General features: G+C 41.2%; 1 protein-coding gene across 1 annotated transcript in view; it reads right to left on the bottom strand.

Annotated features, from left to right (window-relative positions):
• The window catches only part of cdh11 (cadherin 11, type 2, OB-cadherin (osteoblast)), a 96,285-nt gene that overhangs the window by 43,134 nt on the left and 26,998 nt on the right, over positions 1 to 26,153 (bottom strand). The window contains exon 2 of the mRNA XM_084376247.1: positions 8,962 to 9,027. The gene's annotated coding sequence lies outside the window, so the exon portion shown is untranslated. The remainder of the gene's footprint in view (positions 1 to 8,961; positions 9,028 to 26,153) is intronic.

The raw sequence follows: 26,153 nt of genomic DNA, 5'->3' as shown, positions 1-26,153 counted from the left end.
AAAAGTAGACTGTAATCACACCGGCCATTTTCCTCGGATGTTTACGCTCAGGGTGGGAAACTCAAATGCTGGGATAATGTTATGCTGCCTTATGTCTTATAAACGCAGGAAATCTGACGAAATCGTCCTCATTTCACCACTTCCTGATTGATCAACAACTAAAACGATTATGGATAGTGAACATCTGGAGTGACATCGGGCATTATTTCAAGTTAAAGGAACATAGCATAGGAACATATCTGGAACACAACTGTATAACATTTGAGCTTCAAGTATTGATAACCACAAAAGCAAAGGGTGGTTGAAAAAAATAGATAATGAAGAAGAAGGAGAGGAACAGGGAAGTACACAGCAGATTCTTCTATGGAGAACTGGAGTGAAGTGTAGATGAGGAAGGGTGGCGAGTAACTTGAGACACTGCTGCAGAGGCTTGAGATTCACTTTAAAACCCGTTTCACACTACAGCTGTGAAACTGTTTATTTTCTATCCCGTTTGAACAGCCGTGTGAAAGCACCGTGATCCCCACACATGTCGGAAGTGTTTCTCGACAAGAGGATCCAAATTGAGCTGAACCATGAACGCTGCAAAAAAAAACTTACGAATGACAGTCACAGAAAGCTGGCCTTGAAATATGGTCGCACTGAAACATCACCTACTTTCTTTTAAGAATTGCTTGAACACTAAGTCCTTAAAAGTATTCTCAAAAATCCATGTTGCAAGCTAAACTGGCAGAGGACAGATTAAAAAAAAAAAAAAAAGTTATTTGTATTCAAACTATGCAAAAGAAAATGACGTATGACACAAAATGCAAAGTGTTTAGCCATAACTGAAACGGGTTTCTGTTTATACTGTATATATCAAGACCTTTAGAGTGAGCAGTAACATGTCAGATGTTCAAGAATGAACGCAGTCAATAAAACTTGCTTTCAAAATAGACAAAACAAACAAATGCACAAGGGAGTTTAACTGGAAAAACTCTATAATCTGTTGAATGTGTTGCCGTGCCAGAACATTGCTGCTGTAAAACCTCCGATCTGGCACCCGTACTTAAATCAACCTTCATTTCAGCCTTTTTTATGAGAAAACTGTGAATTACTACACTGCGGAGGTCCAGCGAATGCGCCATTAACCGATCAGCAGGAAGCTCATTCATCTTATTAGCAAAGCTCGTTAAACCGACCACAACAATGATGAGCGCTGTTGTGCGTTATTGGCCCCGTGCAACAGTTACGCAGCTGCCAAAAACCACGGCAGATGGAGGAGAAAAGAGGCAGGTAAAAGGAATTTATGCTTCCTTCAAGTCCTGAACAAACAAAGTGGAATTACGAGGAAGAACAAATAATGGATGATGATGTTGATCAACTTTAATTGATCCACTGACGCGGGAGAAAAAAAGAGCAACAGCGAGGGATTTGTGTCCAGCTAGGTTAGCGTTGTGTGCTCATGCTTTGGCGAGCTCAGCGAGTCTGTTGCAACACGATGAATAGAGACTAAAGATATTAGAATATGAGACAGAAAGAGAGAGAGAGAGATATCAAAAGGGAGGCTGAGAGGATAGGAGGTGGAAATCCTCTTTTTTTCCATTCTTCCCCATAGAGAAATGAGAGAGTTAATCCCCAGGGGCTTACATTTGTTTTTTCTCTCTCTGTATCTGTCGGTATTTCAGATTCTCTGCCTTCTGACATTTCTCCCTGCTCCCTCCTGATCTTCACGTTTCCTCCCTCTCAGCTCTCTTTGTTTTCCTGCTCTCAGTCTGCATCCCTTCGTTCTCCCCTTCATGTCCGTCCCTTGTTGAATTCCCTCCGTCGCCGATTCACCATCTTCTCCCTCCCTTTGCAGGGTTTTATGGGTTTATGATGCGTGGTAATCTCAGCGCAAACACATTTATCTGCTCATTCTTTATCTTCCTTTCCTTCCTCTCTCTCTCTTTTTCCTTGTTGCTGAGCAGGGCTCTGAGCTGTGTGATGATGCTTATAGGATATTTACATTTGATTTCCTGCACGCGGAACAGAGCGGCATGTATAGACGGATGAACAAAAGAGGGCAGAACAGAGCAAAACGGCGCAATGAAATGCAGAACGGGAAAAAGAGCAAAGAAGAGCCGAACATGACGGAGCAGAGCAGTGAATACAAATTCAGAGCACAACGGCACAGATAAAGGCCAACGCAGAGCAGAGGAGAATTAAAATGAAATCCATGAAAGGTCTGCATATTGGAAGAAGGAAGAAAGCTGTCATCTGATCTTTAAAATTAAATAAAAAATACAAATTTGTGAGAAAAGGAAAATCCATGTGTGATGGTTCACCTATGTTTGAAAAGCAATAACAAACATTTGGGTCACAAATTATTGTTTTTTCTACTTCTTATGAAATCCAGTGCAGGTGGCTTTGTGGCTTGGTTGATCAAGCCAAACCTGTAATCTCATATCGGAGGATAACTCCACATCTTGCATCCTTTGAGTGCCTCCGAAAAAGCAATTTCCCTCCATTCAGAAAATGCCATTTTCTCCTGATAGCAGATCCCTTAAGCTCTCAAATTAAACATTGTCACCAGATCTCATCACTGTTCCCCAAAGCTCACGTCATTACCTGTGCCGCTGTTTTATAAGCAAACATCTAGGACAGATTTTGACACAAAATCAGACTGCAACAGAGAGATGAGGCGTAGTTGGGTCACTCTGTTCATGCCAAATGAAAGTCTGATGTCAGGTAGATTCACTTCAGAGGTCGTGTTAGGAGTTTGATGGACAGGGTCGTAAAACTATCGTCATTATCAATTAATACCAGTCATTTTTATTTTCTTTCTTTTTCTGAATGATAATGAGATTTAACATGTTTGATCGCATTTAAACAACAAACTTACAGATTATGCACTTTTAAGGGCTTGGAGAGAAAATATTTTTATATCACGATGAAGTAAATGAATGATTTCTTGTCCCCCACAGGGACAGTGGAGGGAGCTAAAACAATGTGGCAATTGTAATTGCAATAAACAGGCAAATATGAATGATGCAATTTTACAGAATATGCAGTTAGAATTTAAATATGAACAAACCATAAATTAAAATGAGCTCCGCTGACATGCTGAAGCCTAGCTGCACTTAAACCTCCCTCTGCTTACTTGATCAAATGCATCAAGGGAGAGGTTTTACATCTTTGTCTCAGACAGACGACTTCTCATGTCCATTTTATACTTTTAGTTCGACTCTGTGGGGAGATTTTCAGCTGTTTTTGTGGCAACCAAAACCAACAATTTTTTCATGAGAAGGTGGACCATCTCCAGCTGTTTTTGTGGCAACAAAACTTGGAGTTATTTTAAGGAGACCTGGGGACATTTCCAGCTGTTTTTTGCAACCATAACGTGTATTTTGAATCAAAAAATATATTTTCCTAACCCTAACCAAGTGGTTGTTGTGCCTTAACCTAAGCAGAACATAAGCACAGCGTTAAATGAAATAGAAAATTAAAAAAACGGATAAAAGAAGCGTTAAGTTTGAACTTATCTGTGGTTTTACAGAAACATACTTAGCTAACATTTATTCCGGCGATTGTGTTGGAAATCACACAGCATGTGCTGCTTGTCCGTATGTCTTCAACTCTTTGTCAGAACCTAGTTAGCAGGAGGGTCTCTACAGGTGGTTTGCATGTGGTTATTGACAGTGTTTGGTTACAGTGTTAACATATGTCAAAATGACACGAGGATGGAAAATATTCGATTAACAGAAGACAAAAGTTTCAGAAAGAAATCCAAACAGTGTCCTAAACAGCAGCTAATCAAGGCCGTCTGTGATGTGTTTTGCCTTCCTCTTTGTGGTTACAAAGTGTTTTCTGGCATGGCATTTCACGATTGTTGGGTATTAGAGTTCATCTTTCCAGCTGCCATTTTAATTGGCCAATCTCCGAAGGTGCCCAGGGCATACATCGGAAAAATGTCAGTGACATTCAGTTGTAGTTTTTAATTTAATGCCAGTGTTAGCGCTCTAACAGGGAGGAATTTCAAATTGCTCGATATTTCATGAAATGAGACTGCAATTTTGCCATTTTGTGAGTGTCAGTCCTCACAATAGGTTCATCATCGCTCACATACAGACTACTGTGCCGTCCGCACTTTGGTATTTGTGTGCGGTTGAGAATGATCCAAAGCTGAACAAGTCTGTCTTCGCAAAACTTCTGATGTAATGTACTCCACGCTCAGTTTTAAGCATTAAGCTGATGCTCTTATTCAGAATGGGCGAAAGGCTGAGTGCAAGAGTAGTGTAAGCTTTAAACCACCGCATTGCAAATATTACAAAAGACATCCACAGAAGCATCAAAGCCACAGTCAGCGTCCAGACAGCATTTGTAGTGACGTGCTTCTGTTACCCTCGAATGATCCCAGAGAAGTGATGGCAGCTCGAGCAAGCAAGAGAGGGCAGTCGTTTTTATCTGAGAAGGTTCCATTAAAAGATTGATGTTTTCAGAGATGCCTGGTACGTAGCCTCTCGCCATTTTCTGATGATTCATCCACCCATCATCACCACCAACAGCTCAGCCTGTCTGCAGCTTAAAAAATCCACCCTTTTTGTCATTCTTAAGTGGCCCCACAATCAACAGGTGCTAATGAGCCTCTGCAGCTAATTAATCACGGGCGCCGTCGGTTTTTTATTGCACTCCGGCCTTGCAACATCCACGAGTACATGAGTAATAAACACCCAACATCCAATATCCCAGTAAGACGGCGTCAGATGATGGATGGGGGATGGGAGCAGTCTATGGAAAACAACCAAAATCTCTAATTAAGTTATGAGCAGACCAATCGTATTCAAGCAGGTGGTCAGCTGGATTTGTGTTTGTACCCAAAAGATCAGAAGTGGTCAAGGTTTATTTTTTTTTCATTTGGTTTAATTTAGCTTTTATCTGCCCGCTTTTCAACTCCTGACATGTAAATTTAGTTTGTAACAGCTTCAAAGAGAAACAGCCTTGGATCAGTCGGAGAGCTCAGACAATTTTTGGAGGGTTTTTACTGACTGTCACTGGAGCGGCTCACTGGACTTCAAGAATAATTTAATCACATGGAAGCTGTTCATATGCGTGTGTGTGTGTGTGTGTGTGTGTGTGTGTGTGTGTGTGGGAGGCTGGATGGGAAAGGGCAGCGTCTTCAAAACTCTCCTCAGGTTTTTCAGAGTATTTTTTATTGATGTGTGCTTTTCTATATCTAGACCTCAATCAGTCAGACTGCAGGGTAATCAATACTGGTAGAGGGCATTAAAACTCACACCATGTGTGTTTGTGTAAATCCCTCTTGAAGGAATCGTCTCCTCTCTAATTCCTGCTCCTTATCTATCCTGCCAGACACCCATCAGTGTCACATTTTTAAAGATATATGAGTCTGATAGTTAGCGAGTTTTAGCGACATTTTCCTACTCTACGTTCCGCTCTCGAGAAAAAAGGCTTATCAGGGCCTGCGTTGCACCCTCCATCGACTTTATGTGTTAATCATATACAGGAAACTGCCGCACGTCGCATTTTCTGCTTGTTGTGTTAACATTCACGGCCATGTTTTGCAAATGCCAGACATTTTTCTTTAGGTTGAGGAAATGATTTCCAACTGCCAGCGTGACATTAAACAGAGCTTGATCTCTGTCTGGTTTCCTTTCAAAGACAATTTGTAATTTAAAGACTTTCATTCAAACAACATCTTTTTTAAGAGCATCAGCCTCCTTTTAAACATCTATCAATGTGCCTGTCATCACAGCTGCATCCCTGTGCATGTTGAAATCATGTTTTTCCTCTCGCTTACACAATCAACGCATGACTATAAAAGCCCCACAACTGATGAATAACATCCCCGACAACAGTCCGTCGTGCTCCAGACTTGGAACAAGTACAAACAAATGCACAAGTAACAAGGCGCATATGCTGAGAGAAGCCATTGTGACCCGATTGACCCACTTTTTGAGGCACAAGTGTCTTACACAGAGAATATCAGATCATTATAAGATCAAAAATCTGGGGTTTTTGATGTGGGTTTGGTGTTTGCTTTTGGCAGAAGCACAACAATCGTTTCAGGGGAATTCTCACTTCAATATCTCATTTTGGAAATCGTTGCACTGCAGCTACGCTTAATCTGCAATGATGCTGCTGTAAGCTTTACATTTGCTTTAGTTAACACATGCAAAATCAGCACGCAAGTCAAATAATTACACTGTACACACGTTCTGCATGCAAACAAAGCCAAAGTGGCAATGTAGCAGCAGAAGAGCTTCTTCTGTCTGAGAGAGATGTGGACTTATTCTTGACATTTCCCTGTAACTACTGTGATGACAAGTGTGTCTCACTGAACTTGGAGTTGGCGTGCCGAGGATTGCAGCTAAAGTTTTGCGGCGCTGCCGCCAGACAAGATTAATTCTACCGAGCCTGAAGCCTTTTGGCTGAGGCAGAGCTCTGTGCTGGAGGTGCCTGTGCGCTGAAATAGAGCGTAATTTAGAAACTTTCTCCTCGTCTCATGGAAACACAACAAACGACCAGAGAGAATGGATGCTTGTCCTAATGTCCTCCTGCTGTCACTGTGTGTGTGTGTGAACTCGCTATTGACTGAAATAACTGAGGAACATAGCCCCAGGGCTGCCGCATGCACGCACGCACACACACACACACACACACACACACACACACACACACACGGACGGTGAATTTGTTGCTTTCTTTTGACAGCGAAAAGGAGAAGCTGCTAATCAGAGAGAGAGAGAGGAGAGAGGGGTGATGTGACCTGAGACTGGTTCAGATAAGCACTTTTGTTCCATTTCTATCTCTTTCTGCAAAGCACGCACACACAGGATGTCTTTGTCAGTTTCGCCTGCTGCTGAGTTGTCGCGGTGACAGAAGAGGTCATCTGGATGAATGCGTCCTATTATGGGATATGTGCTCAGATCTTGGTTAGGAGGTCAGAAGGTTAAACATCCAATCAGCGCACGGCCTCGCCAAACCCCTTTGAAAACCAAGAATCATAATAAGTTACGAGCCGGATCAATAGATGTCAATGAGGAGACGTTTCGCAGGCGACCTCAAAGTTTAATCCAGGCGAAAACCAGATGGAGGAAGAGCTCAAGTCTTCGTTTATGTCTCGCTGATGTGAGTTTTTAAAAGGACAACACTTAAGCCTGCGATAACTGCTACTCCTGTTCAGTTTCCATAAATGAGGTCATTCTCCTCCTTTGTGGAGACGGTGTTCCCACAACAACTATTGATGGCTGGATGAAAGAACATTATTTACACCTCAAGACAGACACTGAAACCCAGGATTAATTGGATGCATGCTATTAGTGAATGGATGGATTGATAGGTGGCGGTAAACGACAGATAATGTGCCCATGCATTTAATCTGGAGTCTAATTACTCTCATACACACAGCATACTGATTAATTTAAGTTCATTATACATCTGGAGTCTGATGTGAACGGCACTCGTTGGCCGATGCGATGTTTGGTTAATAACGAGTCAATTGTGACCGATACATAGACAGCGATTCTGTTGGTCCTTGGTGGAAATGAGTTGTTAATTGTTAATATAAACATCCGTAATCATGATGTGAATTTCAGTCCGTGGTGCTTGAACAATTTATTTGTCTGTTGTGTGCCGTGGTGACTTAAAGGGTCCAGTGTGTAAGATTTAGTGGCATCATGGGTTGTACAACTCATCTCACTTTCCCCTGTGGTGGCTAGAGAGAGCGCAGGAAATGCGAAAGGCCCCTCTCTAGATCCATCCTCATTCTAAGGTAACAACATAGAAGCAGGATGTAGGGACGCTGAGAGGGCTGCAGAAACCATCACTTGTTAAAAGAAGTGTGATGCAGATTGAAAGTATTGAAAGAGAGACAGTGAGGAAGAGGGAGCAAGAGAATAAGACCAGAAGTTCACGACTGACATTATCTCCTTGCTGTTGTTGACTGTAGTTGCTGGCTGCTTTGATCTATAGTATGTTGGTGTTCAGGTTTGCTGTCTGGTGTCGTGCAGCATGTTTTCTAATTGTTGTGAATCGTTGTTAATAACTTTTTGATTAAAGTTTTCCTCTTCATTCAAATTCCTCTCGGCGACCACAACTGTAACTGACCTCCAGCATCCCTGGAAACATGATTCTTATCTTCAGGTGATTATACACTAATGTAAACATAATAATAAATATCATATTCCTTTAATGCTGATTGATCCCACTACATCCCACACACTGGCCTTTAATCAAAACATACAGTGATTTGTTTTCCCCGTCTGTTCGGCTCTCTGTGAGTCGTTCTACCTATTTGTCTTTTTCCAGTTTCCAACCTGCAGTTGAAGGATTACAATGTGCTGTTCTGAAATCGGCTCGTCAGCCTGCCAGCCACTGATAAGCACACTCAGGATCGATTAGATCTGCCTTTTAATCTATTCAACTTTTTTTTTCCAGGCGAACGGAAAAAATGCTTAGTATGGGAGATGTGAGGTGTGCGATACGGTGACTTTGGGTACACGTGCCCAGAGGGCAAATGCGTTGTAAGCTACATTTTTCAGGCATGAGATCATGTTAAATATGCATTCTTACAAGTCCTCTTTAACAAGCTGCTGTAGGCAAATACAAGCTAAACAAGTCAGGATAATTTTCTATTAACCATGAAGGACGGAGATCAGTACAGAGAGAGACGGAGGCAGGAACAGAGGAATGCCATTAGGAAGAAAGAAAGCGAGGAAACACAACAAAACATCATGAAAGCACAAAGCAAAGAAAGAACGAGTCAAAGAATTTGAGATAAAACTCTCAGAAAGAAAACGGTGCACTTCGACTAATCACTCTGAGCTGCTCTCCATCTCTCTGAAAGAGACGCAACCGGTTTAACAGAATGCTAAACAGGCTGGTGGTGCCTGATGTGTCAGCGCCAATTCACAGCTCGTTTGATTCAACACACACACACACACACACACACACACACAGGAAACAAAAATGGCAACGCACCTTTAGCTCATTACTGGGGCCGAAGACGTTGAGGGTTTTCTCCTCTGCACGGCGACACAGATCTGCCTGAGAGAAGGAGGAGAGGGCGATTTAGATTAATCACATGTAGGAAGTCGTGTTTATTGAGGAGAAAAGGGTTCAAAGACATTATACATTATGTGATTACGGCGTAATTAGATATGTTATGTCTCATAATTGAATGTACAGTGTGTCTCATTATGTAGTGCATGTAATTAGCAGTAGATGGAGTAAGAGGAGAGATCTTTGGAAACAAACACATAAGAAGTGATAGGTTTGACTTTTTGATCAAGAGCGCTGCACAAAACACAAGAAAGAAATGTCTCATGCACATTTAAACATCAGCAACTTCCCAAACAAACCTCTAAATACATGTAAAGCTGTCAGAAAGTGTTTCCAAACCTAATTTCTCAACCTCTGATAACAGATTTTTAAGTTTAAAATATGTTTTCAAGCCATGAACTGCATCAACAAAGACAGCAGCAGCAGGGCGAGGGCTCCAGCAGAGATTTATGACTTTTTTCAAACTGTGTTCGTACTGCCCTCGCTGTCTTTCCAAATGTATTGCATTTCTGCCCTGCACTGTAGAAACACAGGAGTCGAGTGAGTAAAATATAAATAAGTTATTTTTTTCATCTGTTGATTTAGTCGGTACTGTTGTAAGTTCTATTCTAAAAAGGAAAAATAACTCTGGTTTCAGCTTTCACTGTGATTTCTAACAGTTTACATCACACACGGACAGCAGAAAATCAGATAAAAAAACAAGGATTATAGCTTTGATTAGTTGAAATGTTGTCTATCTCAACTAGAGGTGGCAGCCCTGCACATGCACACTGCAGATCTACGCTTAAAAAACAAATTTAGCTTTAAATATTAAATGTTGCTATGAGGTATCACTTTCAGAACACGTATGGTGTCGTTACATCTATTTTTTATGAGCGACCACCATGACAAGATGAGATTTAATCATAACAAGTATGATTTAACCTATGCTTCTACTGCATTATTGCCCAGAAACTATTAAAAACGCAGAAGAAAACATCGCTTGACATATTATTTCATCGAGATGAATGGTAAGGGTTGCCAGCCAGTGTTTTTAAAGTAGTTTTATTCAGTACTCTGTGGCAAGAGTGATGTTACCAGTTCGCTCACAGTGGAATGAAACTCAGGGGCTGCAAACAAACTTTTCAAAAAAAAAAAAGGATTTGAACTCAGCCACTCTCTTATTCTTTAGTGGTTGTATAACCACAGTATCGCAGTCCAAGGTGTCCTGTCTTTCACCTCGTCCATTATTTACATACATCAGGACGGTTAATGTGTTCCTGCTTCCAGTGCACACAGTGGGACTTCAAATGTGGGCAGAGGTACAGTAAAGTGTGCTCACAAGGACTCTTCAGGCAACTGAGACGCTTTGTTTATGGGACTGTGTCTCTAACTGGAGAGTCAGCCAGATAAATATCAGCTTTAAATAACCAGTTACTGTTATATAATGGTCGCCTCGCTGTTGCTATGATAGCATAACGTTTGTAACACAAAGAAAGTGTCATAAAACGGGCAGCCTATGTGCAGCGGTATGTCGCAGACCTTAAAGCCGTACTGCTTTGCTGTGAAGAACCAGAAACTTTTCACAAACTACAAAACTTCACCGGACTTTATCTTCCCATCAGCATTGGGGCGAGTAGATAATGACAGAATTTTCTCTCCTGGGTGACCTTATCCCTCAAGACTTGTGTCAAGTGTCTGGAGCAGCACATGCTCACAGCTCTGATTGAAACCAAGTGAGCTAGCTGAGGTTTTTCTTTCAAAGTCTGGGTTCAGGGGCCTGAAGATTACTGAACTTTAGAATTGGTCACAAATGGGTTTTGAAGACATTTGTAAGCCACTGCCTTTTATGTTTCCATTCCCAGATCACCTGAAGTGTTGTCTGGGCGGCGTGATGAACAGGACATGTGCTCACCTCCATCAGTAACTACCAGCGAGAAGCCCTTGAGCAAGCTACTTAACCCAGGCCCTGTCCCAGTGGGGCGGTTACAAGGTCTGTGGTGGTGCTGAGTGGCTGTACAGAGCAGCTCCCCTGTGTGAGTGTGAAGCGTGGCGTCGCCGCAATGAAAATGTGCAATTTGTGCCAGCTTTCACTGGGTGAATAAGGCTAAAATAACAGAAGAAAGCAGCTTAGTAACATAAGATTTTTTTTTTTTTAACAGAATGTGTTCCCTTCCATCTAGTAATTATGTGGGTGTGATGGTACATGAGTGAAGAGATGAGGAAAAATACTGCGAGGGAGCTATTTTATAACGACGTAATGGCTAAATATCAAAAGGCCAAAAAACTGCCTTTATCTTCTGTGCCACATTTCTTTTATCCACATCTTTATAAATGTGCAGTGAGAGATCACACAGCTCCGAGGACCGAGACTCTGCAATAATTAACCTCCTATCCATCTTTTTTTTTTTTTTTTTTTGCAGTAACTAAAGATCAGAGCCAGTAGCTTTAACTGAAAAGACTCTTGCTAGAAATTAAATGTGTTTTTTTTCCCACACCAGCAATAGGCTGAAGATTTTGACATTTTTACGACTTAAAATTATGAGACGTTTCACATGATGGTGGTGGGGGGGGGGCACTGTCGTTTTCGAACGTGACCTCCTACACATGACAGTTCACACATGTTGGATTAATATCGGCTGCGTTTAATTGCTTTAGATCCTGTTCAGCGTTTCCTGGGAAATGATGTTTGCCGACACATTTTTATTCAGCTCTGTGCGAACAAGTTGTCAACAGACTCAAACAGTTTAATAAAACAGAGGAGACTTTTTAATAACGTAATATTTACTCCACATCTAAAACCCAAAAGGCTTTTTTTGAAACAATGAGTCTAATTAACAAGAAGAATGTGTTAACTCGTGTGTGCATTAGAAAGAAAGTGACAGCAGAAGTGCAATCGTAATTTACAGCACCATCAGCAGCGTCATGGTTTTCAGCATAAATCTGTCACCGACACCTTCATCATCGGCAGAGCACTATAACAAATCATTGTTATTCAGTGTTGGTAATATCCCTCAAGGGTAACCCCAATCATCATCATGCTGTCATCATTGTCGTGTAGCAGATCAGCCTGCTTTGTATGCTAAAACACCGGCTCCTTTCACCTTGTTAAAGAAGAAAAATTGAATTTTCATCAGAGTATCTGTAGCAACACGTGCTGACACAGCACATGTCGTTCGCAAGCAAACAATCCGTCGCGCCCGTCCGTGACTACACCGCAGATGCTTCAAAAAAAAAAATGAAGCCTCCGCACTAATCATCATTGTGTGTGATGTGAGCAACGTCACTGTGGAATTATCCCAATCGCTATTGTGCTATCGTTATTATCATTCTGCGGCTAAATCTGCCTGCTTTGTATGCGGAGACGATTGAGCTCATTCCAACCAGAAAATGACAGCTCGTTATGTGAGGGAAAATGGATTTCACCGTGTTGTGGTATTGCGAGGGACCCTGAGACAATACTGTCAATACTATAAAGCACCGTCTGAATTGGTTCTTGTGTGAAATGTGCAATGCATGAATAAAGGCCTATTGATTGGTAGTCAACTGCCAACAGCTCTGTTGCGTACATGTTTCACTGCGTGCCTCCAGAAAGTGATAATACTTTTTTATTGATTTATTTTGATGAATTACATTCATATCTGAAGAGTGATTTTCTTCATTCCCATCTTTTTTTGGGGGGGTTCGGCAATAGATAACAATCGAGGTAAAAAAACATTTGAAGAACGTTATGATGTATGACTACGCTCCAACATGGCCCTGGGTGAACAGATCATTGTTTTGGCTGCGCTGTGCTCGGCCTAATCGGACTGTTTAGTGCGTCATGCGGATCTATACATTGAAAGCGCTGCTCTGTTCCTCTCTCTCTCTCTCACACACTGTGCAGGAAGCACCCAGAGGCAGAACACCGGCACTTACAGCTCAGTTTTCATTTCATAATGTGAGAAATTGAATATTTCTGTTATATCATGATGTGTTGTTGTAAGAGTTCTGTTCTCCTCTGTTCAACAAAAGCAGGTACGATATGATATTTGCCGCAGCTGCCAGGAACAAGGTCATCTCAGGATACAAACAGTCATCATCTCTCAGCTTAGCTACCCATCACTGCAGAAAATAATCAGATTTTTCCTTTTTTTGGGGGGCGGGCAGATTTTTTGGACTAGTGTGCAAATGTGGCGTGCGTGCTGAAACACACGACAGTTGCGCACACATCTCATGCACACATGCAAATAGACGGATTGAAATGCTGCCATTAGTGTTGTGTCTGTCATTAGCTAAAAGGCCCCGAAGCTGGAGTGAGACCAGAATAATTATTCTGATTATAGTCCTCTAGCTGAGCTCTATCCAAACACATTACACTCCCTCGGATTAAAATCTGGTGTTTCATCCAGTTTCCAAATCAAGATGCTCGGGTTTATCCCATGATAGCGGCCAATTGGAACCTCAGCATTACCACTGAAACTGGAGGAAAGCCAAGTTTTATGCAGCCCTGCAAAGGCAAACAGCAAGCGCTATTAGTTTGTCTGGGCTGGAGATAAAGTTTGAGGCCATTTTTTACTCCCTCGCACAGCTACTGCTCTCCGGCTTTATAGGGCAGTATAACAGATGACCTTTACACGGGGAAACTTAGCTACATCCGACTTGCCCTGAAGATATTCCTGACCCAGAGTTTAAGAAGCATTTTGGCTTCTGCAGACCTTTTGGACAATAACGGATGGTTACTGAGAGGCACTTGTCATTAAGGGGCTGTCCTCTCCAACACTAACTGACCACAGCAGTTGAATATGCACCATCTGATCCAACATAACTATTTTTAAAATGCGAATATCTTTCTTTTCGTGTGGCTCCTTTTAACAGATGAAGGGTGACCGCAGCTCGCTGTAACACCGCGCGCTACAAAAATCACATTTATGAATCATACGTTCGACAGCAAGTGGCTTAAAACACCCATAGGTAATCACAATATCTCATGTCACTGACTGGGTGTTTATGTGCAAAAGTGATTATATGCATGAGAGTAAGAGTGAATATGGGCTTGTAACTGGGAGCATGTGTTCACGAGTTTGATGTTCTCAGTATGACTGCGGTGAAATGATGCAAGCAGAATGTGATAGCAGCTTTGAGGATCAGCACAGTGGGCGCAGCTGGTAGCTACACACACACACACACACACACACACACACACACACACACACACACACACACACACACACACACACACACACTCTCTCTCTCTCTTTCTCTCTCTCTCTCTCTCTCTCTCTCACACACACATATTGGCTGGCAAGGACTGGTGGATCCCAGCTGTGTCAGTATTATCCATGCGCCAGTATGCATTCACAGGTGCACGGGCACATAGACAAACACACACAAGCACATTTCGTTGTACCAGTGTATACAAGCTAGTGAAGTGTTAGCGTTACCAGGTACCGGTGCATATTTCAGTTGCTTAAAGGATGAGTTCACCCAAAAATGAAAACGTTGTCGTTATCTACTCACTCCCATACAGATGGAAACAGCAACTGAAGTCGATGGGGACGTATAATGTAATCCAGGTCCAGCTTGACTGCACTTCAAGGGTGTAAATAAAGTCTTTTCAGATCGTCTTGGGCATTTGTTTTAAAGGAGTCCCTATCGTTCCTCCATAGTTTTGCTTAGAAGGTCCAGAAATGTTCTGTGGAAAACAAAACTTCACCAGACTTTCCATCAGCGTGGGTGTGAGTAGATAATGACTGGATTTTTGCATTTTTGGGTGAACGTATGCTTTAAATTTCCGTGCATGATGTCCATGTTCACAGTCACATTAGCAATCGTGGTGGAAAAAAAAGCGGCAACGTCAGCATGGGCCGAGCAGTCGGTCAGGAATTTATGAGAGTCTGTACAATAACCAGCTACTGTATTTAACTATGTGCCTCTTCTTCATCTGCACTCTTTAAACTTATTTTCGGTGCACATTTCCTTTCATATATTTTATCTGCAGGCGAGCATCCTCCTCTAACTACCCACCACCTCCTCCTCCTCCTCCTCCTCTTCCTCTCACATCCTCGTCTGACTCTCACATCCTCGTCTGACTCATTGCTGAGTCTAAAATAAAATGCTACACAGGAGAAGCAGGTGCAATTGGCGGGCAGTTACTTTACAGGGGATTGGCTGGTAACTATAGGCCTATATATATATTTTTTTTATCTTCGAGCTCAGACGTCCTGCACCCACAATAGCGCTACTCCTACAGCATTTGCTCTAGACAGCTCGTGTATTTTTCCACTTCCTCATCTGAAAATAAAAGCCTGCCTCTCTGTCAGATTCTCTGAAATAACTCTGTGTGGTTAGATAAGCCTGAAAGATAGAAGTCAAGATGATTTTTTTATTCCACCTCGAGTGGCTAGTGAGAACTTTCTGTCTGCCCTTGAAAACTTAATTTTCATTATTTTACAAGGAAATCGACTTATAGCAACGAAGGTCAAATAACTACAGTTTTTAAGCTCGACAACGGCTTGTGAGTGAACAGTCACCCAGCCTTTAAATCGTCCTAAGTTTTCAGATTCGCTCCCTGTCCCCCTTGGCAGTGTGAAATTCATAAAAAGTCAAAGCCAGGCAGATGCTAGGAGTGCTGATGTCTCAACTTCCTTCTGTTTGACCCGATCAAATATAGATTAGGACTGCAGATTGCTTGTTTTGTCCGACTGACAGTCCAAACTCAGCAATATTACATTTTCAGTGACTAGGACAAAGTGGAATTGAACGTTAATGTGTTTACTTGATGAATTATGTAAACTATGATTGACTAATCAACCACCAGACGACTAATCAATTAATCAGTGTCAAAAGTACCCAATATTCAAGATTTTGGGTTAAAACATAACTTTGGTAAGAAGTGAAAGTCTTCCACATGAATAGTACTTGAAGTACCTGAAGTTAAATGTACAAATATCAAAGTACTTTTCTTGCAATAAGTGCACATGTATGTATATACTGTATACTTGGGGACAGCTGATTATCGGCTCCGATATTCAGCATTTTCCCCTTTTTTCAAAATCATTTTTTTTCTTCTTCTTTGGTTCTGATGTGATCTACAAAGTAACTAGTAACTAAAGTTATTTCATGAATGTAGTGGAGTATAAAGTACAATGTTTGCCTCCACATTGTAATAGAATGAAAGTATAAAGTTGTTGTAAAACGAAAACACTCGAGAGTTAATCTACCATCAGAACTTAAATTACAACGTCATTGACTACAAAGACATGTGACTACACAGAAAATGTAATAGATATTTTTAAATGCTCTTCTGAAGTAAGCTGCACTCACTTGAAAGCACAACTGCTGCTCAATGTGCAGAATGTGTCAGCAGCAGGCGTGGGTGTAAGGTCGCCAGCAGACATGTTGATGCTGTACGTCTTTTAAAGCAGAGTTTGAGCCGAGCAACTGAGGCAAGATGGAGAACATCTGAAGAGTTTGATTGTTTTTGTCACTGCCCCCTCCTACAGAGCCACTAATTGATTTTTTCCTACAAAGTGTCTGATGAAACAACCCTTCATACTGCAGGAATAGTTGGCACAATTCATTCAGCTCAAATATTACACACACCTCCACTGGAGTAGTAATACAAGCTCATCTGCAAGTTGATAATGTGTCATGGTAAAGCGACAAACCAGTGTGATGCTCCTGTGATCTGATTTTACTGCCTAGACTTTGTGATCACGTCTTGAGTCTATGGCACACAGGGAATTATTTTTAAGTATCATACTGTGTCTGTGAGCCAGCTGTATTGTCTTTTGCTGATGTTCTTGTAAATTGTTGCTGGTTATATTTCCCAACATTGATTTCTTCCTAATTCTGCTCTGTCCCCGGAGGAGGCGATGTTGCTCATTTACAAAACGCTGCCCATGTTTTAAAAAAACCAGCGAAGTAATTTAAAACTCTGAAGACATCACCCTCAGCACTCCCACCGCCTCAGATGTCTTCATTGCTTCAAGATGAGAAGCTTTTATTGGCCCCTCGAGGTTCTTCTCTGCAGAAACTAGTCATCATTTGCATCTTGTATATTCATTTTCTTCACATTTGATTGTGGTAATTTCTGCTTTCCCTCCTCATCACTGTGCAGATAAAATAAAGAAACTAAAAACTTTCTCATTTTAGGATTTGAAGAAAAAACATTCAGCATGCAGGGTAGAGCTTGTCAGAGGCGGCATGTGGTAACACGATTTGGACTAGCGGGTTTAGATATCAAGGGGGGTACATCAAGCTGGTGGAATTGCAGATTAGCATTTGATGAGCTCTGATGGACTTGTTATGATGATATGATGATAATTTTCACAATGAATTGTTCAGTCTAAGTTCCCTGGGGAGGTCACTTGGGAGGTTATTGGGGAAAAGATTATGGGTGATATTCCCTATGTACCGTAAGAACAGAAACACCGGCGGCACTTTCAGGGTTTTGGTCAGTTAGCTAAGAGGGCTACGCAATCATAATAATGTTGATCATATTCACTCGATAATGTCGTACCAATCGCTCTAAGGAAAAGGATTGATGTCCTGTTACCATGGAGAAAAACGCTGGTTCTGGTTAAATGACAGGACACTCTGGAAGTCGCACCCATAATTTCTGCACACTATCATACAGACTAGGAATCAAAAGGACAAAATCCATTATCAAAATTTCATAGAAACCCAAAGTGATGTCTTCAAATTGCTTCTTTTGTCCAACCAATAGGCCAAAACCCAAAGACTCTTTATTCACTGTCAGAAATGACAAAGGAAAGCAGCAAATCCTCACATTTAAGAAGCTGAAAACAGCAAATGTTTGACATTTTTGCATTAAAAAATTAGTGTCCGACTAATATATAGCTTGGCCCGATATTGGCATCATAGATTTGCCAGTATCAGATATGTGCTGATACAAAAACTTTCCTTTTACAGAATATATTATGCAGAAAAGATGCCTGTGGGTGGTTTAATTCCCAATGAAGTTTAGTGTTTCAGTGCACTGATGTCATTTTACACAACATAGCTTATTGTTAATATCCTGCCTCTGTTATGTCCTGATCACAAGTGTTTGATACCCACATTTGAGGGGATAGTTGCCAAAAACATCTCTATATTGGCCGCTATGTCGATACTCAAATTTTTTGCTTTCTGTTATCAGCCCAAAACAACGAACATCAGCCACATTTTTAAAAAAAAATGACTGAAATGTTTTTTTGCTGCCTGCTGTATGCCAACTTCAGAGCGACATCGCTGCATCCTGTGTCACCATTTGCCTCTACAGCGATGTGTATTGTGTAACAACAAGAGGAGACGGAGGGAACCAGCAACCAAATTTTTTTTCGTGCCTTAGATGAAAGCTGATGGAGAGACGTAGAGAGGGGACAGAGAGGAAAAAAAAAAGAAAAAGAAAAGAAGACTGCGACATCTGAAGCTGGGAGGCAGCCGCTTTCCTGCACAGCCTTCTAGATACAAACACATACACACTGTATGCTGGCTCAGACTGACTCCTACAAACAAGCACACACACTAAGATGCACATGTATACTCATACACACATATGCCAGCACTCATTTACATACTTACATAAATGCACGTAATGGATCATACAAAAATACGTCTCGTTTTTTGGAGCATTCTCAAGCAAACGCGTAACAAATACATACGACACTCGAGTGTATACAAAAGCCACACACACTAACTTTACCATGCATCCCAGACACAAAGACGGTGAGTGCTTACACGGATAATGACGGTGTGCGTCACTGACGACATGACCGAGGGAAGAGATATATTCTAGTTGGCGTGTTGACTTAGAGAGACAAGAGAGAAACGAGCAGCAGTCATTTAACTGACAGGGTGGGGAGGAGGGATAGGGTGCGAGGAAAGAGATAGATGATGGATAAGGAGGAGGGAGAGGAGAGCGAGCGCGGAGAGAGAGAGAAAATAAATACGCTTTTTACATATTCAGTCCCGCATGGCTTGCTCGCTTATGCATGTACGTGCACGCTCAGTTATGACTCGCCTCACTTGTCCATGATTTTCATTTAGATAGTTTGTTATTGTATGACACGCTCTCTTACTCATATAGCAGTCCAGCCAGCAGTTTACACACACACACAAATCCACACCCACACGAATATGTAATGATCTCTCAGAAATGTATGTTGACACTTTGGCAGTGTGATCTTTTACTTTTGAAGTCTTTTTTTTTTTTTTTTTTTTTAGAGCAACCTCACGTCTGAGTTTGAAATAAAATCCTACAATCAGATCAGAACGCTGCCCGCTGCTTACACCGGATCACGTGTTTATGACGAGAGATGAAGTGAAAAAGCTAATTTACATATTTAGAGAGAACGTGTCATCGTGAACTCTGGAATATTAAACCTACAGATGCTCTTTTTCATTTTCATATTCGTGTGCACCCGCTTGGTTGAGTATGGCTAGAAAGAACTTCCAAGTGCAGGACATGATGCACATTCAAAGCCTGGAAAGTGAAAAGCATGCTTTGTGCTTCAGTGTCCTCCAGCAAGAGTCACTGAGGCACACAAGCTGTTCTAGCCCACGATACTCTTTATTTATAGTGACATTATTATCATGTACATTCATTTATAAATCCGTCTGGGACCCCGTTAGAGCATGGACACCCAAAGTTACGCACAGACCTTTTATTTCCAGCATTCATCAATACTAGAAATGCAACTGTAGCAGGTAACTATTACTACACAAATGTAATATATGTACATATATGAAACCTATCAGAATTTGGAGCAATTTCATGTATTGAAATATGTCTAGCCCATACAAGTATGTATGTTTATGTATGTAAATTAAATAATTCAGCACATACTGTATCTCACATATATAATTATTGATGGTGTTTGTATAAATGTGTAATATACAAACTATGCATATGTGCACTGAATTGTATGTACAAAAATATGAATAATTCATTGTAGATATTAATTTAACCTATATCTCCATATATACAAGGTTGTGTGTATGTAATAATCATATGTTGGTTTATAGATAATACGTATGGCAGCATCACTCTTGATATACGTCATACATGTGGTGTCTTGACGCAAATATTCGCGAGACACTTTTGTGGTGTTGAGCGTTTTTTTGCTCTTTGGTGAACGGTGCAAGAAGAAGACACGTTCTAGGAATCGACACATTATTTCTCCAACCTTCACGGTATATAACCAACAGTGAAAAAGGCTATGTTTAGTTTTCGGAGTACCAAATTGCAGCCAGTAACAAAAACTGTACAGTTAAATCTAAATTACAGAGCGAGACTCTGACCATTATCTTGAAACTTTCTCAAAGAAATCATCAATCATGATGAAGATTTATCGACTATGTAGGAATTTCGCTTTCTTTATGACAATCGCTGATTAAAGATCTCTGCCTCTCCCGGCTCTTTATTTACCAACCCATCACACGCGGTTCATGTAAACACAGGCTATCATTGTCCTGCCCACTAATTAACGAGTCCAGTCAGAGTGCTGGATGCCTGCACGCTCGGTCTGCCTCCTCAGAGAAAACTGCTGGCAGTCTTATGAATCACTACATTCAAATGGTCTCGTGGTAAAAGAGCAAAAATGATTGAAAACCAAAGGGAGAAATTCATGAGGCTGGATGAGCGATGATAAATGTATTAGCACCGGATGACATTTCCATCACCACCTCATCGATCACCTTGGGGACATTTTAAATGGTGGACTGTGTGAATGTGTGTGTCATATGCAGAATCAGGCAGATGAAAACAGCTCCTTAACACACACACACACACACACACACACACACACACACACACACACACACACAGGGTAAACTGCAGGCTAAAAAATCTCAATTTCTTTATTTTCAACTTCCCATTTTGGTTTGGCCATTGGACGAATATATCTGCTTTCAGCGACCAGCTGAGACCATGGCTGTGTTGTTGGGTTTATTTTATTTTCCTATTTATTGGTAAAGTAGAGTGCGAGTCGCCACTCGATGAAAGGCTGAGATACTCAATGAGTTAGCCCAGTAGCACATTACACACCTGCTGAGCAGAAGCATGAGTGAAAGCAGCAGTAGCAACAAAAACAGGCAGCGGGGAAAAATGTCTCGAGCCAGAATATTTTCACATCCAACCCGGTGATTTAAGGGTTTATTTTGACCAAATCAAAGTTGGTGATCGCTGCTCGAACCAAGCTGGTTTCGTTTTGTTTCCATAAAGTTTAAATGAAGACTGTTTTACGATGAGTTAACAAGGAAATTAAGCTTGTTAAGCATAATAAATAAAAGGCTGCATCATTACAGACCAACTACACGCCACCTCAGTACTGGTGACTTGTTTACCTCCAGTAATTCCCCAAATTCATGTGTAATGAAGTCTTGAGATATCAGGTTTTTGTTTTATTGCTTCTCAATTTTCTCTTCCAGTGCAGCTCACTTGGATACGTTGATCTGTCGCCACTGGCATTCATATTTAGTATGTATAATTCATACTAAATATACTGAATGTACTTTCTCCTCCATCCACCATTTTAGGATGCGGAGAGATTTACACAAGGAACCGACCACCACAGCAGCATTAACCTCACTGAATCCAGCTGAAAGCACAGTAACCGTTGCGAGATATCCTCCTCTTATTTGCATGATCCTCCCTCGCATGCAAATGTTTAAAAGTGGAAAGTTGAAGCGAGGGAGATGACACTCAAACTGCACTTTGAGCCCAGTCCTCTGCTTTGATAAATAACTGTAAACTCTCTTGCCGCAGGAGGAGTCTGAAACAAGGTGCAAATGGCTCAGTAAATCTGGCCCTGACTCTCTTGCTCCTCACTGGCCTACGCTCTCTTTTCCTTTTGGTCTGTCTCTTGGTATTCAGCGGTTGCTCTCTTGCAGCTCAGACTCTCTTATCTAAATCTCCATTCAGACGGAGAAAGAGACAGAGCTGAGGAGGGCGACTCAGAGATAGATAATGCAGGTCACTCTCCAATGACAACTCTAAAAGGCATCTGGGGAGAGGAGAGAAAAGAAGAGAAAGGAAGAGGAAGGGGAGGAGAGCTTGCGACAAAAACACTGTATGGATTTCTGTTTCTAAGCTGTGACCATGAGAAACATGGAGACTTAATAAGTAGCTTGATGCGAAAGTTACTGTACATCTGGCGATTTCCGAGGCTCACAGCGTCTTAGCCGTTTATTTTAAGATCCGCTGAAAGCCTGTGGCAATGATAAATCAGCAAAAAATATCCACCATATGCCTGAGTAATGGGAAGCTAAGCCGGGCGCCAGTGAGTGGTATTAACTCTTATCAATGCAAGAAGGAATTTGTATCCTTTGTCATTTTGATGCCACAAAAACAGTCCTTCATTTTTAACATTGTGACTGTGTTGTTTCGGTGGTGTGTTTCCATCTGAAGGATAAAGGGCAACATTTAAAGGGTATCCAGATGTTTAATTCACCATAGAAGATGACGGCAAATATATTTTCATGACGTTTCTGATAGATTACAGCACGCCGTTTTCCGTACTTTGATCCTAACTGAGAAAAAAACGCTTCCCGTCAGCCATCCCTCAAAATGTCAGCTGACCATCAACATAATGTCAAGGAGAATCAAACCGTCTCAAATGGATGGTGCTTTCAGATCTTCATTCTCCATAAATAGTAATAATATGTAGCATGAAAGGAGAGTTAGAGGTTACGGAGGTGGGTGAGTGACTGGATGGATGCCGGATTCAATCCCGTTCCAGCTGGAAGCAAAATTAACTTGTCACCGTACTTACAGTAATCATGAGATTATGAGAAATGTGAAGTGTTGACCTCCAACAGATGATGTTGCCTCTGAACGTTCAACCGAATGTCACAACCTGAACGTGTTTACATCCTGCGGTTCATAGCAAACAAACACAACCTTCGTACTTCATTTGACCTCTACCGGGCTTATGTATCTGTCAGTCGCGCTGTATTTATATCAGGGATAGATGGATTATCGAGGACAGTATTTAGTATTGTACTTTTACTCCACTACATTTTGTTTGTAAACCTCAGTTACTGCTTACTTTGCAGACTGCATCACACCCAAAGTAACTCATATTCAATGTTTAATGCTGAATCGATAATCAACCTGGCTGATAATTATATAGTATATAGTTTATAAATACATGTAAATATATGTATAATGAACTTATTAGCAGAAAATTACTTTTGATACTTAAGAATATTTAATATCAGATACTTAAATACTTTAACTCAAGTACTATTGATAGGGTGACTTCCACTTTTCCCAAAGTAATATTTTAACACGATACCTTTACTTTTACTTAAGTATGAGATTTGGGTACTTCTTACAACACTGTATAATATATATTATATCCGAATATCTGTGCTTTTTGTGTCTGATCAAAAAATCATTTAAAAATGCCCTACTTTGACTCTGATGCAGCATTTTGTTTATCTTTTTTCTGCCTGTTCTCTCGCCTACAACTCCATCTGATTGGTCACATATCAAAAGTAATAGCCTATCAACACTGAATAAGCTGAATAAGTGGAGTTGAAGTTTAACTAATACGTTACTAATAATCAGTATCAATATCGGCCCTGATATATAGCATATAACATTCCCCATCATCCCGACTTTGATCTCCCCTCGTCTAATTCTCTCGTTTTTACTTGAAGAAAAGCTGATATAGATTTGATATCCAAAGCTACACACACACACACACACACACACACACACACACACACACACACCACATTTTTGAGTTATGTTCAGTCTTAATCTGGAGTAGAAATGAGCGAGGGGTCCGTTTTAATATGAGGATGTTTGTTTTACCATCCAGCCTCTCCCTGCAGCCGTGGTGCGTTTATAGATGTCCGTTTATCTCCCTCGATTACTCTCAATCTCCTCTCTACCTTTTACCTGTCTCCCTCTCTCCTTCCCAATCATCACTTCCCTGCTGCCTCCCTCCCTCCCTCCCTCCCCCTCTCCACACCTGAGGCGGGCAGTAAACTCCAAATTAAATTGAATTTGGCATGTTCTCAAACTGCTGTCGAATATAGCGCTGCGAGCAAGTGCCAGCATTTTCATCGCGACTCCCAGATCTTTTCATATAATAGTCCACGCCACATGAAGCAGCTTGGAAGTTGTTGTGGGTGCTAACGAGACACTCAAAGACAGTTAAAAGCATATTGGAATCAGTGTAATTGAATGAAAGTAAGCCAAAAAACAGGGCTGAAAACAACAAGATACAATAATGATCATGTAGACCTGTTGAAGGCGAGGATATACAGAGAGGCTGTGGGAAAATTCAGCTAGCCAACCTGCCCACACTGCAGCCAGTGAAGCCTAAGAAAAGCAGCGTTACAATGCAGTAAAAATCTACCTCGTCGGACTGTTTACTGTTACTTTTATTGGCTCTGTGATCGTGTGTTGAATTGATCTACACCCCCAGCACAACTATCCTCTTCAGGTCTCTCTCTCTCTCTCTTTTTTTTTTGAACCTACTCGTTATATATTTAGCCGTTTCTCCTTCCTCAGCCGTCCTGTACTCTCTCTTTGTCTCTCTGCCCACCTCTACGTCTCTCTCATCCACTCTCAGCACTGCGCTATCAGGAGGTTGTAATGTAAAGTCAGCCTCGATCCATCTCTGTTGCCTCACCCTGCTTCTGTATGTGCTATCAGATCTAGTTGGTATAGCTTAAGTCAGCCCTGCTGTTCGGGGCTAAATGAATGTTAAAAGCCTATTGAGTTTCTTTGCGCGAGCTGCGATAGCTTTGCCTTATATAGGTAATACGATGTGCTGTGTGGGTGTGTGTATCTGCACTTTAAGGGTGTGTAGCTTGCCGTGTGTGTGTGTGTGTGTGTGTGTGTGTCCTGTATGTAATGTGATGCAGCAGTCTTTTAATTTAGGAAAGGACACACAGTCAGCAGGTAGAGGTTATGACCTCTGCTGGAGGACACACACAGTCACACACACTGTAACCCAACGTGAAATTGATTTCAAGGTAAAGTAGCAGAACATATGAGGCTGCTGCTGGTGGAGTGTGTAGCTGCTGTATTGGAAATTGTAAGCGAACAAAAGAACAAAGGGTATTCTCCATTGTGGTATCTCAGAAAACCATCGATAAGAGTCATTGATATCGTCAGCGGTGCTACATTTCTGACTGTGAGTCATTTCCTGTACTTTGGACCACTTGATGTCAAAGTCTCTCAAATAGTGCCGGCCAATATGACCTTAAAATAATATTGTGATAGTTTGAGGCTATGTTGTGATAAAGGACATGTATCAGGATAGTTTAAATCTCCTCAAAAGCGCTGAATACATGCTGACTGGGCGGCAAAATCAGCTATAATGTGGATATATTGATTAAGTGGGTAAAGGCAAGGGAAGAAAATGACATCACTTTACTATACTGCAGCCTTTAACACTAGGAAAAGACAACACTTATGTCATAATCAAAAATCTAGTCTCATATCACAATAATGATATCATATTGATATTTTACCCTAATCCCAGAGGAGGAAAACTTCTCTCTTCCTCAATCAATTCATTTGCAGAGCTCATTTCATAATGTTGACTGTAGTCCAGTTTCCATCTAAATGTGTTGCAAATACATACAAATTTTGAGAAAACTGACCAAAGAAAATGTGAATCATTGCTTGTTTTTCTTCTGCTGCTGTTGTGTAATTATAAGAAGTTGATTTAATAAGACTGAGCAGTAGGTGGCACCAATCCTCCCATCAGAAAAACATTTGTACAACAAGAAGATGGAACTGAACGACCGTCGGTGAACCTGAAGCAGTGAAAAACATTTAAATGTCTCCATCAACCTTGTCTAATGCGATACTTCACAACTAGTCTAAACTATGTTGATGGAAACGAGGCCTATGACACGAAAAGTTAAGTATCAGTTTTCAAAAAGACTTTTGGTTAAATTACCACTTGCTTTTTGAATCCAGACTTGAAGGCCTGGGCCGGTATTTGAGCAGTTGACTGAGGTTTTGCATTAAAGTTGTTTTTGAGGCCACGGGGAGAAGTGCTCCTCTTCTCAGGGCGATAATGACGAGGAGAATCACTTGGAGAGAGCTGAGCGGTGGCGGCAGTAACTGGATCAATGAAGAGACTGCAGTTAGAAAATAGGGGTCGCCGTAATCAATT

This window comes from Pagrus pagrus, assembly GCF_965226575.1.
Source record: "Pagrus pagrus genome assembly, chromosome: 15".
Classification (NCBI taxonomy): Eukaryota; Metazoa; Chordata; class Actinopteri; order Spariformes; family Sparidae; genus Pagrus; species Pagrus pagrus.
The sequence above is the reverse complement of the archived record's forward strand: the minus strand, read 5'-3'. Positions and strand labels throughout refer to the sequence as shown.